The sequence below is a fragment of the Odocoileus virginianus genome, chromosome 25 (genome assembly GCF_023699985.2).
Source record: "Odocoileus virginianus isolate 20LAN1187 ecotype Illinois chromosome 25, Ovbor_1.2, whole genome shotgun sequence".
NCBI classification, from domain to species: domain Eukaryota; kingdom Metazoa; phylum Chordata; class Mammalia; order Artiodactyla; family Cervidae; genus Odocoileus; species Odocoileus virginianus.
Genome location: NC_069698.1, coordinates 20,643,367 through 20,662,990, shown reverse-complemented (window position 1 = coordinate 20,662,990; position 19,624 = coordinate 20,643,367). Strand labels below are relative to the sequence as shown.

Sequence of the window (19,624 nt, the reverse complement as noted above, 5' to 3'; positions counted from 1 at the left end):
ACAACCTAACTATAATGAACAAATTTCTGTTTTTTTCTCTGGGAACTTCCCTGGTTTCTCAGTGGTAAAAGAATCTGCCTATCAATGCAGGAGACATGAGTTGGATCGCTGGGATGGGAAAATCCCCTGGAAGAGGGCATGGCAACCCATTCCAGTATTCTTGCTTGGGAAATACCATGGACAGAGGAGTCTGGCAGGCTACAGTCCACGAGGTTTCAAGAGTTTGGCATGGGCAACTAAACAACAACATGTTATTATTACTATTCATCTTTAGGTTTATTTCTTTCCATTTTTAAATTAGGGTTAATAATACTTAGCTCATTGACTATCTCTTCAAATAGATGAGTTTGTACATTATAATTCTCATAGTTTTTTGAACTATGTTAGCTAGTAAATAGTAAATAATGATAGAGTTTAATAAACGCTGCTATCATTGTTTTCAGTCTGTAGGAGGAGGCAGCATTTTGCATGGATCACTTTCTGTGAGACTTTTACAGATGCATTAGATTTAAGCATGATGATAAGGAATGGGGATACCGTGTGATGTGGAGGGTATATGTCTATAAAGCCTGGGAATGGGTGTTTTTGTTTGGCACACAGGGAGTTGCCAAAGCTGACAAAGAATTGTGCAGAACAAAATAAATTAGCTGTAAAACCTGATGATATAAAAATGCAAAGCTGTAGGAAGTCTTAAAAGTCAGTTAAACAGCTTAGACTTTTTCTCATATGTTATTTAAATTTTGTTTTGGGCGAAATACCTTTTCCCTTTGTAAAAGTTCACATTTTTATTTAGGAAATACCATTTCAAATCTTTTCAGTATTAAATTGATTGGGGCAGGGGCGAATCGCCACTATGACTTAAAAGATTTAAGAAGGTGGTAACAAAAAAGACATTCAAAAACAAAAGAAAACCTAGATCTGGATCTGTAAAGACCCTTATGTAGTATGCAAAGTATTTAATTTGTGTTTGTTTAACAATAACTTTTGCCTACTTGGAACATTTTGCTTTTCCTTCTAAATTCTGGGGCTGGCTGGTTATTTTGATTAATGTTGAGAGGCTGTAAAAATGACTTCTCTGGAAATCTTGACTAGCTAGAAACGCATCTGTTTTACATGGCTTAGTTGCAGTCCTGCCTGGAGGCAAAGGATAGATAACCTGAAATAGAGTAAGAGACCCAAAGGAGAGGATTAAGTCAGTAGATTAGTGGTGACCATATGCTCCCTAGAAGGTTCATGAAATTGCTCGTTTCCATGGGAAAAGATATGTTTTTCTCAGTGGCCTTGAATTTTAGTAAGAGAACAAGGCCACCAGTTCCCTACAAAATGTCCATTAAAACCACTGGAGCAAGTAATCTTTCAAGGAGAATATTTTTGTTAGAGATATAAAAATGCTCTGTTATTAGAAAATCTCTGCTCTCTCACCTTCACCTTCCTCTTTTCCCTTTTCCTCCCACCCCTTCATTTCTTCTTCTCAGTCTTTCCTTCCTTCCAAAAGTTTGAAAATGCTTCAATATTGTTCTTTCAGGTGCTATGTTTTATTGGATTGCTTAGCAGTAAGAGAATATCCTAAAAGCAAAAACATTCATTTGAATTCACGACAAACTCTCCTACTTAATGTTGATTCTTTTCTGTTAGTAAGGAAAGGTTTAAACATGAAACAAAACTGATTAAGTTACTTTCCTAAAAGTAATTCCATGCTACTACAAAGTACTGCTCTATACTATATTTCAATAGCTAGAAAATAGTTTCTAAGCATATTTAAAGTCTTCCTCTGTTTTTAATGTTTACTTCAACCTGAAAATAGAACTTTCTCTGTTTTTGCTCTTGCTGCTCTTGTTTTTTTGTTTTTTTTTTTTTATGAGACCATTAACTCAAAAGACATCAATTCTTTTTTAAACTGGAGAAAGTCTAAGCCAAAGGGGTTTTTATTTCACATCTTTTTTCCCCCTCTCTCTATTAAGTAGCACTAATTACTGATTCTGGTAAAGCATAATGAGTTAGTATTCTTGATAAGAGAAAAAATAGAAATTCATTCATTATAGTTAGGTTTTTCTTGATAAGAGAATTATTTAAATATATTTGTGAATTTATTTCACTCTCATGAAAATTCAATACTATTTAATTATTGCCTTCACATCAGCTGTTTCTTTTCTCTGCCTTTCCTTACACTATTCCTTCTGGCTGGAATGTTCACCTTCTATCCTATTCATCCTGCATTGCCCTACTCCAAATTTGCCCCCTCTTATGTGCTATATGGTGCTTTTCTTGTGACTTCTCCCCATGATCTCTCTTTGAATATCACCAAGTTTCTTATTTCCTTGGAGCATAATTGCATATGATAATTTATATCTTTTCTACAGACTGTAAACTCCTTGAGAGCAGGGACAGTTTCATATTTATAGAAGAGGATGTTCAATGTCATGGAGACAGACTTTTAATGCATATTTGTTTCACAGGTGGATTAAATGCTTTATTCCATATCTGAAACATGCAGGTTTTATCTCTTGTTAGAAAGTTTTCATCCATTGTAAACAGAGTCTTGAAGAATATATTCTGCTTTTCATTATATTTGAAATGAGGTACATTTTATGATTCATGATGGGTTAAATGTAGATTTCCATTTATCCCAGCCCTTCCTGTTAAAAAGACCTTAGTGTGACTAGTGAAATCCATAGCCTAAATATGTAAGGTTATGACACATGAAAAATTCTAATTGAATATATTCATTTATATAATAAAAAAATGGGAAAAAAAAAGATAATTATGATGTCAAACAGTTAGCACTTTTATAGTACTTAACTTTGTGTCTGACACTGGGCTGTGTTCTTTCATATCCAACCCACCACTTACCCTCACAAAAGCTGGATGAAGAAACTCTCACGAAGAGCTCATGTCACTACCCTAAGCCCTACAACTTGCAAGTATCAGAGCCAAGGTTTAGATCCAGTTAATGTGGCTCTAAAATTCATAATCTTAACCACCATGCTGTGTTATGTTACTTTCTCATGGGTAGCAAAAGTACACAATCAGAGTTCTACAAAAATGTATCTAGTACATTCGAAAAGAAATTACTGAGCATTGCCGTGCACTGTCACTGTAAGAAGTAATCCAGATAAAATCAACTTATGTCTAGTCTTGAGGAAAACATATTTGCTTTTATTAAATATTGGTAATAAGAAACTACATGTTCAAGGTTAAGGTGAAGATACCTGAATACATTTTACTGGAGCAGCCTACTACTAAAACGTTTCTATTTCATTCTGAATCTTATTCTTTCTCTTATGCCGTGACTATCTTTTAAAATAATGCATTATATTAATACAGTATCTGTCATTGAAATATTTATTATTGCTAAATAGGCATTCCTGTGTCTTTGTAGGATACTAAGTATGTATTAATTTTATTATAATTTTCTGAGATTTTCATATAAAATTATCAGTACACTTTCAGACCATAAAATACACTTTAGGGACATCCTGTACCTCTCTGCCTCTCTTTTCCAGAGCAAAGGTCATGCAGCCTCTAGAACCTCCTTTTTTTCCCCTTTCTCAGCTCTATTTGGGGGCAATTTGTCAAACTCAGCCTTTTAAGTTTAGAGACAAGGATACTTGAAATCAAAGAGACTATGTGACTTACCTAAGGTCAATCAGCTGTAGTGACACGATGATTAAGTGAGGTCATTCAAAATAACTTTTTAATGATCTACAAAATAATGAATCAGGGCTGACTCTCCTTTGAATATCTTAAACCTTTCCTAGTTTGTCGGAGTTTCTCTGGTTTAGAGTTATTTTCTTTGTTACAGAAACATAAATACAATGCTATAATTTTTTATGGATATCATATAAACACACCTTCTCTGTGTGTGTTAATCGCCCAGTTGTGTCTGACTCCTTGCGACCCCATGGACAGCAGCATGCCACGCTCCTCTGTCCATGGAATTCTCCAAGCAAGAACACTGGAGTGGATTGTCATTTCCTATGCCAATACCTTCTAAACTTGTGAATTGATTTTACCCAAAATTTGATTTTTATTTAATTTTATAGTTCAATGACATGGACAAATATATGTGAATTCATGCAGCTAATTCCTGTGAAGATAAAATATGTAAATATGTATATTTATATGAAACATACATCAACAAAACACATATAGCAGAAAAGACTAAGGTTATTTACATTTTGGACTTGCATTCAAGCTTGGGTGTATCTGATATTCTATAAGTTCAAGTTGAAGTTACCGGAAACCCACAGCGAAAAACTAAAGACTATGCTCTTCATTTAGTATGAATTAATGATAGACATCTAAACACTCTCAGAAAATAAAACTTAAAGTTTTCTGTTCATTTGCATAGGGCATAAAAACAAGGGTGTTACCCTGAAGGAATTTCATCATACATATCTTAAGAAAAAATACTTCAAACTAAAGCAAGCCAAATCCTATGGTGAAAAATGGAAAGCATTATTATGTGATTTACAATTAGCAATACTATGTTGGGAAAAGAGATGGAATAATGAAATATTACTCCCATCAAAACCACACATTTCTGCTATTTGGACAAGAAAATAATTTTATTACATGAACCATTAGAAGGAATAACTAAAGTCAAGTCAGAAATGCAATGTTTTTTAGCTTAAAATTATAAAAGTGAAAGTCACCCAGCTGTGTCTGACTCTTTGCAGCCCCATGGATGGTAGCCTTCCAGACTCCTATGTCCATGGAATTCTCCAGGCCACATTACTGGAGTGGGTAGCCCTTCCCTTCTCCAGGGGATCTTCCCAACTCAGGGATGGAAACTTGGTCTCCCATATAGGTGGCAGATTCTTTACTGTCTGAACCACCAGGGGAGCTCCTGAAACTGTCCAGTAATAGATATTTTTGTACAAGTATTTTCTGTATTGGGAGGAAATAGAACTTATTTAGAAAAAGACTCTATTCTTTGTATAGATTCTAGGATTATATATCAAGCTGAAAATAACACATACTCTCTGTATGTCTCTCGTCATGTGGTGCTTTAGTTGCAAAGTTGTGTCCAACTCATGACCACCATGGACTGTAGCCAGCCAGGCTCCTCTGTCCATGGGATATTCCAGGAAAGAATACTGGAGTGGGTTGCCATTTCCTTCTCCAGGGGATCTTCCTGACCCAGGGATTGAGCTCTGGTCTCCTGCACTGCAGACATTCTTTATTGACTGAGTTACCAGGGAATTCCCCATTATGCACATGTATCAAAATATCTCCCACACTGTTAGTCATGTCACCATGCTGCTTTGTGTGGCTTAAAGCTACTATTAGTAAGACTATTTTCTTCCTAAAAATCACTCTTCCTTTATTATTTTCTTTTTTTCCTGATTGAGGTGATCTTATCAACTGGCTCATGATATCTATCATATGACTACTGTTGAGTTGACCTCAAAATCTTTCGGTTTAGTTGCTTAAACACCCTCACAAATCTCCTTACACAAATATATGCCTATATTTAATTAAAATCATTTCCTCCTAATTATCTTTAAATTTTAAAGCAGAGTGCTTCATTCTGCTTGAAATCATGACAAAATTTAAATTTGTGTTAAATCACCACAAGTACTCTTTTAACATTTGAATTCAGTGAATTGTTACCAGACTTGGTTTTCCCATAACTTTTCCACATGGATTATATGGGTATGAGTTTACATATGCAGAAAATACAGTACAAAGAAAAAAATATAAAAGTGACTAGGTGTATTTTTTAGTAAATTGCAAAAAGAGGTATTAATAGTTACAGCATCCTGTTGTCCTACTAAAGAAGTCACTGATTCATTTCTATTTTTTTATATTAATATATTGATGGTAAGTTTACTCTAGAGTTATCACAACAGACACCTCAAGTCTCCTGATCTCCTACAAGGTTCATGTAATCGTGTTACATGATTATTGAAAGATCTGTTAAGGTCTTTGCCACCAAGTAGCTTACACTCCATAGAAGAGCTAAACATTCCTATTATTATAGACATTCATTCATTCTGAATATTATGTTGACCAAAGATTATTAAAGAAGTTATTATGAAAAGTAATCTTGTCTTACCTCTCTATTCTTTTCACTTTTCCTCTTCACATTTCCTCTTGTCTTCCATTCTTTCTCAACTAAATCCTCTTCTTATCTTTGTAGACCTTTCCCCTAAACAGATAATCATGGTGCAGAATGCGGCTTTATTATTATTCCTCTTCTCATATTCATCATTTTCCCACAGTAAATCCATACTTAAGTTTCCCTCTTTTCTTTTCCTTGCCAGTTATAAATTTCCTGATGACTATTTGCAACTAAAAGCTACAGCAATCTTTCCCTCCTCACCTCCATCCTCTTTTGCCCTCCCCCCATTTATCTGTATATTTCTTGATGCTTATTTTCCAGTAACCATATATATATAGGATAAAAGATGCTATGCTCAGCAGTCTCAGTAAGTGTTGAAAATTTGCTGAACTACAACAGTAAGAGGGTACAAACTGCAATCAAGTAGATTCAAAGTATGAGATATTGCATTGAAGTCCCACATAGATCTGATCATATTAAGCTCAGAATTTTCCTGAAGTTATTATGGAAAGTCTATTATAAAAGTCTATGACTTTTTAGGAATGGGGTTAGAAAAGGAAAATCACTCATGGAAAAAAATTGTGTTGACCACCACCTGCTGCTGCTGTCACTTCAGTCGTGTCCGACTCTGTGCAACCCCATAGACGGCAGCCCACCAGGCTCCCCCGTCCCTGGGATTCTCCAGGCAAGAACACTGGAGTGGGTTGCCATTTCCTTCTCCAATGCATGAGAAGTGAAAACTGAAAGTGAAGTCGCTCAGTCGTATACGACTCTTAGCGACCCCATGGACTGTAGCCCACCAGGCTCCTCCGTCCATGGGATTCTCCAGGCAAGAATATTGGAGTGGGTTGCCATTTTCTTCTCCAACTTAATCCAAGGGAAAATCCTCATGCTGGAAATACGGGGTAAGGACAGAAAATGAGTTGTTCACTAAGCACAGTAACTAAGTAAATGTTTTGCTCCTTATTATTCCGTTTCTTTTCAACAAGTACCTTTCTCATTTCTGGTGTAAATTTTCTTTCATCCTTCTCATTGTGGCACTGTACTTTCACCCTTCTGCTAAAGGGTGTACTTTCACCCTCCCATCATCAGATGTAATTCCATTCACAATTGTGTAGTATCTCTATTGTTATCTAGCATGATAGGATATTTAAATGTAACTATACACACATGTGATACTATACACATGATTCTTTATGCATAGAAGTATATGTGTTATACATACTATAAAATAGTACTATATGCTTTTAAAATATAGATAACTAGGTTTACCTGATAAATGAAAAGATGAACATCAAATTCGATTTGATTTCTGGGTTTCACTCCCTGAGGCATTGATGTTTACAACAAGGAAACAAGTATTCACTGATTGGAAGACAATGCAAATAAATACATAAGAAATAAAATTCAGTAAAACCTCCTTGGAGGGAGAGGAGACAGAATAGGTGTTTTCATAAAATCAGGTCAATAACCACTGCATAAAAAGTTATTTTTAATAATTTTACTTCAAACAAATTTAGGTCCTTCAAAAAAATTTAGTTCCTTTATAAACTGTGGAATCAGAAAACCAAAGACCCACATTTCTGATAATAGAGAAAGTCCTTTATATTATTCATAGTACATTATATTATGACTCAATTATTTGACTTTTAGGGCAATCTTGAGTGACATCTTTAAATAGTGCAAATCTGTCTCAAATAGTGCAATGCCAATTTTTTTCTGATAAATGAGTATTTTATAATAATTTTGTCAAATCTTCAAGGTCATTTCTGAAATTAACTTTGCTCGTATTAAGAAACAGGTTGGCTGCAAGGGATTATTTCATTACAGTCTGTAGTCCTCACATATAGAAAAATGTAATTACCTCAAACCAGCTTACCAAAAGGTGAATTTGAATAAAAATGTTAGCAAAAAAAAATCGAAATGGTGGTTTCAGCTGGAAGTTTCTAGGGTCAACTTCAAACATTAAAAAATAAATATATATATATATATATTAAACAATGAAACTTTCTATGATGATAGGATAAATGGAAAATCAAATTCATTTCTTACTCCAGTACTTTTCATCTGATGGGAGGACCTGATTTTTACATTTATTTCTCATAATACTAGCTTAAAATGACAACACTCAAAGCTCATAGGTGGTAAAGATGAGATCAAGGAAAAACTTTTAGGGCTATCATGATTTCACTTAGACGTGGAAATCATGAGTTTTAACTTCACTTCTGAACTGTGTTGATTAAATCTGTAGCTGTGGGAAAACATTTGCTAATGACTCTTTCCTCTGATATACACATATAGCAGAGGTGCATTATGAAAATCTTTTATTGTGAGTTAGTTAAAATTTTTGAAGCAATACTGTTAGCTGCACTAAATACAGTATCAAAAATAATTATGCCATTTAAAAATATAGATGCTGTTTAAAAACAAACTATCATGTGTTTCAGCATGTGCTTATTTTATCTTGTAATTTGATTTTTAGGTTGGCTTTTCCCCCAACTGCTCCATGATAGTATAATTAGTTTGTTATATAAAAGAAAAAAATAGTCTCTTTGGATTCAAATTTTGTTAAATACTTGATTTAATGGTTTGGAAGTCTAACTATTCGGAGGCATCATAAGTGGACTGTGTGTGTTGAGATCTTCTCTCTTCATTAAGGTTATTTTATACCTTCTGGAAAGTATGTGTTCTACTTGCTCACTACTTAATTACAGTAGATGTCCTATCTTTTTTTTTTTTCCTGTCTTTTATTTTACAAGTTTCATAAAAGAACTGAAACATAATAATTTAGATATTGTTATAGTCAATATTTATAGTTATGGCAACTTAAGATGTTTTCATCCCAGAAAAAATAATACAGTTGGTAAAAATATTTTTTTATAAAACTACAAATATGATAATGTATCATTTTTCATGGAAAAACATTGATTTTGTTACAAACATACTTCTGTGTGCATGTATGCTAAGTCAGTTTACTCATGTCCAACTCTTTGTGACCCTATGGACTATAGATTGCCAAGTTCCTCTGTCCATGGGATTCTCCAGGTAAGAATACTGGAGTGGGTTGCCATGCCCTCCCCTCCGGGGAATATTCCAACCCAGGGGCAGAATCTGTGGCTCTTATACCTCCCGCACTGGCAGATGGGTTCTTTATCACTAGCACCACTTGAGAAACCCTAAACATACTGTTCAGTTCAGTCGTTCAGTCATGTCTGACGCTTTGTGACCCCGTAGACTGCAGCACACCATGCTTCCCTGTCCATCACCAACTCCCAGAGCTTACTCAAACTCATGTCCATTGAGTTGGTGATGCCATCCAACCATCTCCTCCTCTGTCGTCCCCTTCACCTCTTGCTTTCAGTCTTTCCCAGCATCAGGGTCTTTTCCGATGAGTCAGTTTTTCCCATCAGGTGGCCAAGGTATTGGAGTTTCAGCTTCAGCAATAGATCTTCCAATGAATATTCAGGACTAATTTCCTTTAGGATGGACTGGTTGGATCTCCTTGCAGTCTAAGGGACTCTCAAGAGTCTTCTCCAACATCACAGTTCAAAAGTGTCAATTCTTCGGCACTCAGCTTTCTTTACAGTCCAATTCTCACATCCACACATGACTACTGGAAAAACCATAGCTTTGACTAGATGGACCTTTGTTGGTAAAGTAATGTCTCTGCTTTTTAATATGCTGTCTAGGTTAGTCATAACTTTTCTCCCAAGGAGCAAGTGTCTTTTAATTTCATGGCTGCAGTCACAATCTGCAGTGATTTTGGAGCCCCCCAAAATAAAAGTCTGTCACTGTTTCCATTGTTTCTCCATCTATTTCTCATGAAGAGATGGGACTGGATGCCATGATCTTAGCTTTCTGAATGTCAAGTTTTAAGCCAACTTTTTCACTCTCCTTTTACTTTCATCAAGAGGCTCTTTAGTTCTTTGTTTTTGCCATTAGAGTGATGTCATCTGCATATCTGAGGTTATTGATATTTCTCCCAGCAATCTTGATTTCAGCTTGTGTTTTATCCAGCCCACCATTTCACATGATGTACTCTGCATATATTTTTAATAAGCAGGGTGACAATATACAGCCTTGACATAATCCTTTCCTGATTTGAAACCAGTCTGTTGTCCATGTCCAGTTCTAACTGTTGCTTCTTGACCTGCATACAGGTTTCTCAGGAGGCATGTCAGGTGATCTGGTATTCTCTTCTCTTTAAGAATTTAGCAGTCAAAGGCTTTGGCATAGTCAATAAAGTAGAAGTAGATATTTTTCTGGAACTCTCTTGCTTTTTCAATGATCTAACAGATGATGGCAATTTGATCTCTGGTTCCACTGCTTTTTCTAAATCCAGCTTGACTATCTGGAAATTCACAGTTCACAAACTGTTGAAGCCTGGCTTGGACAATTTTGAACATTACTTTGCTAGTGTGTGAGATGAGGGCAATTGTGCAGTGGTTTGAACATTCTTTTGCATTGCCTTTTTTGGGGCTGGAATGAAAACTGACCTTTTCCAGTCCTGTGGCCACTATTGAGTTTTCCAAATTCGCTGGCATATTGAGTGCAGTACTTTCACAGCATCATCTTTCAGGATTTGAAATAGTTCAACTGGAATTCCATCACCTCCACTAGCTTTGTTCATAGTGATGCTTCTTAAGACCCACTTGATATCGCATTCCAGGATGTCTGGCTCTAGGTGTGTGATCACACTATTGTGGTTATCTGGGTCATGAGAATCTTTTTTTGTATAGTTTTTCTATGTATTCTTATCACCTCTTCTTAATATCTTCTGCTTCTGTTAGGTCCATAACATTTCTGTTCTTTATTGTGCCCATCTTTGCATGATTTTTTTTTTTCCTTTTTATGTCTAATTTTCTTGAAGAGTTCTCCAGTCTTTCGCATTCTATTCTTTTCCTCTTTTTTTTTTTTTTTTGCATTGATCAGTGAGGAAGGCTTTCTTATCTCTCCTTTCTATTCTTTGGAATTCTGCATTCAAATGGATACATCTTTCCTTTTCCTCTTTGCCTTTCACATCTTTTCTTTTCTCAGCTATTTGTAAGACCTCTTCAGACAACCATTTTGATTTTTTGCATTTCTTTTTCTTGGGGATGGTCTTGATCACTGCCTCCTGTTACAATGTCCTGGAATGTGAAAGTAGGAAATCAAGAGAACACACTGGTCATAGAAAACATCCACTTCCAACAACTCAAGAGAAGACTCCACACAGACAACACCAGATGGTCAATACCAAAATCAGATTGATTATATTCTTTGAAGCCAAGCATGGAGAAGCTATATACAGTCAGCCAAAACAAGACTGGGAGCTGACTGTGGTTCAGATCATTAACTCCTTACTGCCAAATTCAGACTTAAATTGAAGGAAGTAGGGAAAACCACTAGACCATTCAGGTATAACCTAAATCAAACATATTATTAGTGTTTAGAAAATTTTAAAACCAAGTTTTAGAGTAGCATATCTCTGATATTTTCTGGTATTTTCAATTTTTATCCAAACGAATGGTCATTTTCAAGCAGGCATCAAAGTTGGAGCACAACATTTGTGCTGGAATTTAAGAGACATTTGCAGTTCCAAAATATTTTTTCCCTTCTTGAGTATTAATTTAGATAAGAATTTGCAATACAACCAAATTATATTCTGCTCAAAATGTGTTCATCTTTGTTATAATTAGAAGAAGAGATAAATATTAAGACTGCCACCTTGGTTAATGCCTTTTACTAGTTATCTGTAAATAGCTTCCTTCATAAAAACAGGAACCTGAAGTGAAAATCATATAGAATTGCCTACTGTATTTTATGACTTCTTTGCTATGAAACTAAAGTTCCTTTTCCAAGAACTTTGAAGTAGAAAGTTACTACTGGGTAAAAAGTTACTGTAACAGAGCTGTATTAGTTTATAATAATGAACACAAAGAACGCCCAAAATCTGCCATGTCAAAAAGCAGCAAACACATATTTTGACATACATCATGCTACTCCTATGTTCAGAATGTTCCAAATTCTCCTATCCCACAATAAAAGCCAAAGTCTTTATAAAGGCCTTCAAAGCACTTGAGAGTTCACCCATCTTCTAGCAACATGTTCTTCTCTGTCCCCTCTCCTCAGCCCCATTTATCTCCTCTTTGCTCCTTGAATTCTAGTTATATAGTCCAGTTACCATGGCTACAAAACATAATTGTTTTACTCCATTGCATTTTGTACTATTTATTGTCTTATTGAGGGTCATGACTTTGGAAAAAGTACTGCAGGGGTGATGTGTTACTCCTCCCAAACGTATGGGGTCTCAGCTGGAGGTATGAAAATTGGAGGCTGGAGTCACCTGAAAGCTTGTTTGTTTACATAGCTGGCAATGTGATAAGTTCTGTCACTTGTGGATCTCGTTTGTCTCCACATGACCTTCTCTAATAATCCTTGCAAGTGGAATAGTCTGGAATTCCTCACATCAGGAGTGTCCTGAGAGAAAGACACCCATGAAGAAGGCATGTGTTCTTTTGTGACTTATCTTTGGAAGACATAGAGAATCACTCCCCCACCCCCAATCTATGTTAAAGCAGGTACAACATCTGTATTAAGTAAAATGATAGCATTTGAAACTTCTTTTCAAGGTCACAAATGACCTTGGTAACATTTATCTTACTTGAAAAGTCAGAAATATTTGGCATAGTTCACTACACTTCTTCTAATAATGTTATCTCTTTTGTCATGACAATACATATTTATGGTGTTTCCTTTATTAAACTGTCTACTGCCTCTTAGTCTCTTTTGCTCCTTAGTCATCTCTGTCCTCTAAAATGTTGGTGAGTCACTGGCACTCAAATCTTAACCTGACTTTTCTTTTGAGAAAATGTAATTTATGATTTCACATATATAATCTCTATGCCAGTGACTTTCAGTATATATATCTAACTCACCTCTTTACTGTACTCAAAATACATATCACCTAATACCTGCTTTGTTTTCACTTGGATATATAATTAGCACCTTGGAATTAATGTGGCAAAAACTAATTCATTCTTTCTTAAACCTTTTTTGCATATCTGTAAATAACATCACCATCTACAGTGTCACTCACATCCTTACAGCGGATTTATTGCTTCTATCTCCATAACACCTTCTGAATCTATCATTTTCCTACCTCTTCCAGTAAAGTCTTAGTCTAAAATCTCTACCCTAAATTGTCAAAGTAGTTTACTAGCATGTCTCCCCACATTTTAGCCCACAAAATATTTGGGCACCACTTCTACCATGCAGAAATGTTGCTTTGGCCGCCCAGCCAGGTACTACATTTTAAATGTCTTGCATCAGCAGAATAGAAGGAATGTGAAAAGTTATGTGTTATGTGTTATGTGTTATGGGTTATGTGTTAAACTACGTATATTTTGGAGCATTATTTTCTATTAGCATTTTCTGTCATTTAAATTAGTATGCCATGCTATCTAGACCCTAAAGCAACTCCTAAGAAAATAACTCAAAAAACATAGTTAAAATTAAAGAAATTAAAATGTTATACTAGAAAACAACCACTTAATCAAAGTTAGTAAAGGAAGAATAGAGGAACAAATTAGTAATGAAACATATAGAACAAGCATGAGGGTAGACATACATCTAACCATATCTATAATAACATTAAATGTAAATAGATAAAACTATCCAATCAAAAGACAGAGATCTCAGACTGTTTTAAAAATAGAAAACACAAGCTCTAATTCTATTCCATCTACAGGAGATATGTTCTAGAGCCTGAGAGTGTTAATAGCCTCCGTAGGGAGGCCAGAGGTTCCCAGGTAGCAGGAGGAAATAAAACTGCAAGTGGCAGACTTTTTTTTCTCTTCTAATCCTGTGTTGTCACCTGGTTCTACTGGAACTCAACTTTATGTCAAATCTTGAGCTAAACAATGCATTTTTCTTATGGAAAATGCCTTTCTTCAAGATTCATGGCCCTGGATGACTCACCATCTGCCAATGCTATCTCAAAATGCATGTTGTGAGTGAGGGGCCTGGTGCAACTCTCTCAGTTTTGAGGTGTTTCCTTTCTCTAATTAGCAGCTTGCTAATAGGTATGTAACTCCTTGCTAAAAACTAGCAAGGGGCACTCTTTCTGTCCCCTTCTGATTTCTATGCCACAAACTTTCTCTCTTTTATACTCTAATAAAACTTTATTACACAAAAAGCTCTGAGTGATCAAGTCTTGTTACAAGCCCGAGGTTGAATTCCTCGCCTCAGGAGGCCAAGAATCCTGGCATCGTTTCCTGCTCATAGATCCAACATTTCGAGCCAAAGATAAAAATAAATTGAGCATATAATATAATTTCATTCTTTAATCCCTTCTTTCAATTAATTCTTCTTTCAGGCTCAAATGCTTCGGATTAACTAATGTCTTTCCATTCCACTTAGGAACAACACAGTAAATGCAGATTTCCTCTCCTGTCTTCAGAGATCTACACCATTATTTCACCAGGTGAGTCTTCAGACCAGAAGTATCAGCACCGCCTGGGAACTCATTAGAAAGGAAAATTTGCAGAACTTTCCAAGAATAAACTCACACACTATGGTCAGTTAGCCAACAACAAAGGAAACAAGAATATACAATACAGGAAAGACAGTCTTTTCAAAAAGTGGTGCTGGGAAAACTGAACAGCTACATGTAAAAGAGTGAAATTAGAATACTCTCTATCACCATACACAAAACTAAACTCAAAATAGATTAAAAACTTAAACATAAAACTGGATACTCTAAAACTCCAAGAGAAAAATGGAACATTCTTGACATAAGTCACAGCAATGTTTTTACATTCGTCTTCTAGAGTAATGGATATAAAATGAAAAACAAACATATGGGATCTAGTTAATGGGATCTAGTTAAATTAAAAATTTTTGCACAGCAAAGGAAGCCATAAAACAAAACAAAACAAAAAAACCCTATTGGATGGGAGAAAATATATGCAAATAATGCGACAAATAAGGGGTTAATTCCCAAAATATGCAAACAGCTTATAAAGCTCAATGTAAAAAACAAACAAACAAACAAAAAGCCCAATTAAAAGAACAGAAGATCTAAATATACATTTCCCCGAAGAAGACAGACATACCAATGTCCAACAGACATATGAAAAGACGCTCAAAGTTGCTAAGTGTTAAAAAGATGCAAATCAAAACTACAATGGAATTTTCCATTTCCAACTGTTTAAATGGTCACCACCAAAAAGTCTACAAATAATAAATGCTGGCCATGCTATGGAGAAAAAGGAACCTTTTACATTGCCACTGGGAATATAAATTGGTACAACTACAATGGAGAGCAGTATGGAATTTCCTTAAGAAACTAAAAATAGTTACCGTATGATCCAGCAATCCCATTCCTACATATATGTCTGGAGAAAATGCTAATTCAAAAGATACGTACATCCCAGTGTTCATGAAAGTGAAAGAGAAGTGAAAGTGAAGTCGCTCAGTGGTATCCGACTCTTTGCGACCCCATGGACTGTAGCCCACCAGGCTCCTCCATCATGTAATTTTCTAGGCAAGAGTACAGGAGTGGGTTGCCATTGCCTTCTCCAGGGGATCTTCCCGACCTGGGGATCGAACCCGGGTCTCCCTCATTGAGAGCAGACGCTTTACCGTCTGATCCACCAGCGAATTCCAAAGTTCATAGCAGCACTATTGACAATAGCCAGGCATGGAAACAGTGTCCAACAAAGGATGAATGGGTAAGAAAGATGTGGTACATGTATACAATGAAACACTATTCAGCTGTAAAAAGTAATGAAATAATTCCATTTGCAGCAACATGAATGAACCTGGAGATTATCATACTAAATGAAGTAAATCAAATAGGAAAAGAAAAACACTATATGATATCACTTATATGTGGAATCTAAAAAACTGATACCAATGATATTATTTACAAAATATAAATGGACTCACAGTCATAAAAAGTAAATGTATGGTTATCAAAGGGGAAAAAGGGGATGGCATAAATTAGAAGTTTGGGGATTAAAATATACACTCTACTATATATATAAAGTAGATAACAAGGACCACAGTATAGTACAGGGAACTATACTCAATATCTTATAATAGTGTGAAATGGAAAAGAATCTAAAAAATTATATATATGTGTGTGTGTATATGTATAACTGATTCATTTTGCTGTATACTTGAACTAAACATAACATTGTAAATCAACTATATTTCAATTAAACTTTCAAAAATGAAAATTTGGGGCACCACACCAAACCTACTGAATTGGGAGATCTAGAATGAGACCCCAGCAATATAACTGTGTATTTGTGTATATGTTTTAACAAGTTCTCTATATTTGCTTTAAACTCAATAACCAGTGCTTCATAGCATCAACTACCAAACTTTTTGCCATCATTTTATGCTTCTCTATTTTTCACTGCATTAGTGTCTCCTTTATTTCCTCTCTTTTCATTGAACACAACAAATCCATTCCAGCTTTGGAGTATTTGTTCCCTCTACCTGAAACAATACTCCCTTTGTTTTCCTTCTCCTTTCATGTCTCATGTCAAATATCATTCTCTGACCTTTCATCATCCTCTAATCTAGCCTTGCTCCATAGCCTGTGTTGTCTTTTTTAATCACCTTGTACCATCTGTTTTCCTCAGTTATTTATCACTTTCTGAAATGATTTGTGTTGGTTGGTTTAGTAACTTTTATGTATTTCTCATCATTTAAAGTATAAGATTCAAGATAGGAAATTCCATATCAGCAGTCCCTAGAACAGTGCTCAGCACATAGGATAAGGGGTATATACTTAGTTGACCATAATTGTCTTTCAAAAAGTTAAACTATAATTATTTATCCAACATCCTTTCATGATACAAACCCTCATCAAACTGTGTTTAGGAGGAAGATACCTCAGCATAATAAAGACCATAAATGACACCTCCACAACTAACATTATACTCAACTGAAAAAAAATTGAAACAAGAATTTTTGAAACAAGAAACTAGAGAATGCCCACACTCACCACTCTTATTCAGTATAGTTTTGGAAATCCTAGCTAGATCAATTAGGCAAGAACAAGAAACAAAAGGCAAGGAAGAAGTAAAACTCACTATTTTCAGATGATATGATTTTGTATACAGAAATTCCAAAGAGAAGACGGAAACAGTACTAGGACTAAACAATTTCAGTAAAGTTGCAGGATATAAAATCAATATACAGAAATCAGTTCAACAGAAACCACATCAAAATCTCAGTGTCATTCTTCATAGAAATAGAAAAAAAAAAAAAAAAACCCTAAAATCTGTATAATACCACAGAAGAACTCACACTACCAAAGCAGTCATGAGAAAGAAGAGTGATAGCATCACATTTCTTGAATTCAAAACACTAAAAAGCTATAGAAATAATAGCATTATGGTACTGGCAAAAGTAGACATAGATCAAATGGAACAGAATAACATCCAGAATTAAACCCTTGCATACCAGGTGTACTAATGTTGGGCAATGAAGCCAAGAACACCTAATGGGGGAAAAATTGTCTTTTCAACAAAAGGTATTGGAAAAACAGGATAAAAACAAAAACAATAAAACTGAACTCCTATTTCACAGCACTCATAAAAATTAACCCAAATAGGTCAAAGCCTTATGCAAGAGAGCAGATATCATAAAACTCCTAGAAGAAAATTCAAGTTCCTTGACATTGGTTTAGGTGATTTTTTTTTGGATATGATTCAAAGCCACAGACAGCAAAAGCAAAAATCAACTAATAGGACTATATCAAACTTTAAAACTTCTGCACAGTAAAACAGACATTTAACAAAATGAAAAGACAACCTGTAGAATCAGACAGAATATGTACAAACCATATATTAGGTAAAATGTTAATACCCAAAATATAAAAGGAATTCATACAACTCAGCAATAACAAAAATCAGATTTGAAAAATAGGCAGAAGAATTAATAGATATTTCTCCAAAGATGACATTCAAATAACCAACAGGTAAGTGAAAAGGTGTTCAATGTCACTAATCGCTAATCATCAGGGAAATACAAATGGAAACCACAACAAGATATCACCTCATGCCTCATACCTATCAGAATGAATATTATAAAAAAAGACAAGAAGTAACAAGTGTTGGTGAGGATGTGGAGAAAAGGGAACACCTAAATACTGCTGGTGTGAATGTAAATTGGTTCAGCCACTATGGAAAAAATATGGAGTTTCTTAAAAAAATTAAAAAAAAAATTGATCTACCATATGATCCAGCAATTGCACTTGTTTAGTATACACACAAAGTGAGTGAAGAGAGGATATCAAAGAGATATATGTAGTTTCCACGTTGTTATTGCAGCATTATTCAATAAATATGATGACATGTCTATTAGACATGTCTATTGGACAATAGACATGATGCACAAACACCTGTTAATCAAAGGATGAACAAGATGTGATATAAATATTAGTATTATCACCATGGGAAAGAAGGACATTCTTCACTTTGTGACACATGGGAAGACCTTGATCACATCAGTCTAAGTGCGATAAGTGGGATAGAGAATGACAAGAAGTGTATGGTATCACTTATATATGAAATATAAACAAGCCAAACTGGTAAAAAGGGAGAGTAAAGGGTAGTAACCAGGAGATGGGAGGATAGGACAAATGTTTTTTTAAGGGTACAAATTTGCAACAAATAGTAAATAAACTCTAGAGATCTAATGCACAGTATATAGTGAATATAGACAACAATACTATATTTGTCAAACTTCCTAAGAGACTAGAACTTAATTTTTCTAACCATTAAAAAGAAATATGCATATATGGTAGAGATGCTAATTATTATCACAGTGGCAATCACATACTATAACATATAAATATATCAAACTAATATATTGACCACCTTAAATTTAGTTATTTATATTTTTTAAAAATGCATATATTATCTAAAAATACACGTTTTTTAAAGAATTTTGTCTTAAGTACACAATTTGTTGAGAATACTCATTGCCGCATGAATGATAGGCATTGTGAAGCAGAAAACTCAAACAGCAGTTAAATGGAGAAATGAATAATTATACATTGAAATACAGAATAAAAACACTAAAAAAATACATACTCATATGGATAATTGTATCAGTAATATATTTAGTGAAAAAAATCACAGTACTAAACAGGATTTATACCATGATCACATAAAATTACATGCACACACACAAATGTATAAGAATTTACTATTTATCTGTATATGTACAGGAGAAGATCTAGGAGAATACATAGGAATCTGCACACACTATTTTTTTTTTTTTTCTGGAAAGTTAATTTGGGGATGATAGAGAAATTTATTCTCTTCCAAATATTTTAAAAAATATATTCAATGAGAATGCATTTATTTTTCATTTGAAAAATACAGTTAAAAATAGGATATATGTGCAGAAGTCCTCCTTTTGTTAGGGAGAAATTAAAGGTAATAGATCATAAAACTGATAAACAAGGATTATACAGTGCTGTGTATTAGCTTTAATGATCATGACCTAATTTAAAAATTACTGCTTTCCAGTTTTGCTCAAAAGTTTTTTGTT

General features: G+C 34.7%; 1 long non-coding RNA gene across 1 annotated transcript in view; it reads right to left on the bottom strand.

The window, feature by feature from the left end:
• Positions 1-6,065: 6,065 nt before the first annotated feature.
• LOC110123540 (uncharacterized) overlaps positions 6,066-19,624 on the bottom strand; it is a 72,300-nt gene continuing 58,741 nt past the window's right edge. The window contains exons 3-4 of the long non-coding RNA XR_002309541.2: positions 7,340-7,432; positions 6,066-6,154 (exon numbers count right to left, since the gene is read on the bottom strand). This is a non-coding gene — a long non-coding RNA (uncharacterized lncRNA). The remainder of the gene's footprint in view (positions 6,155-7,339; positions 7,433-19,624) is intronic.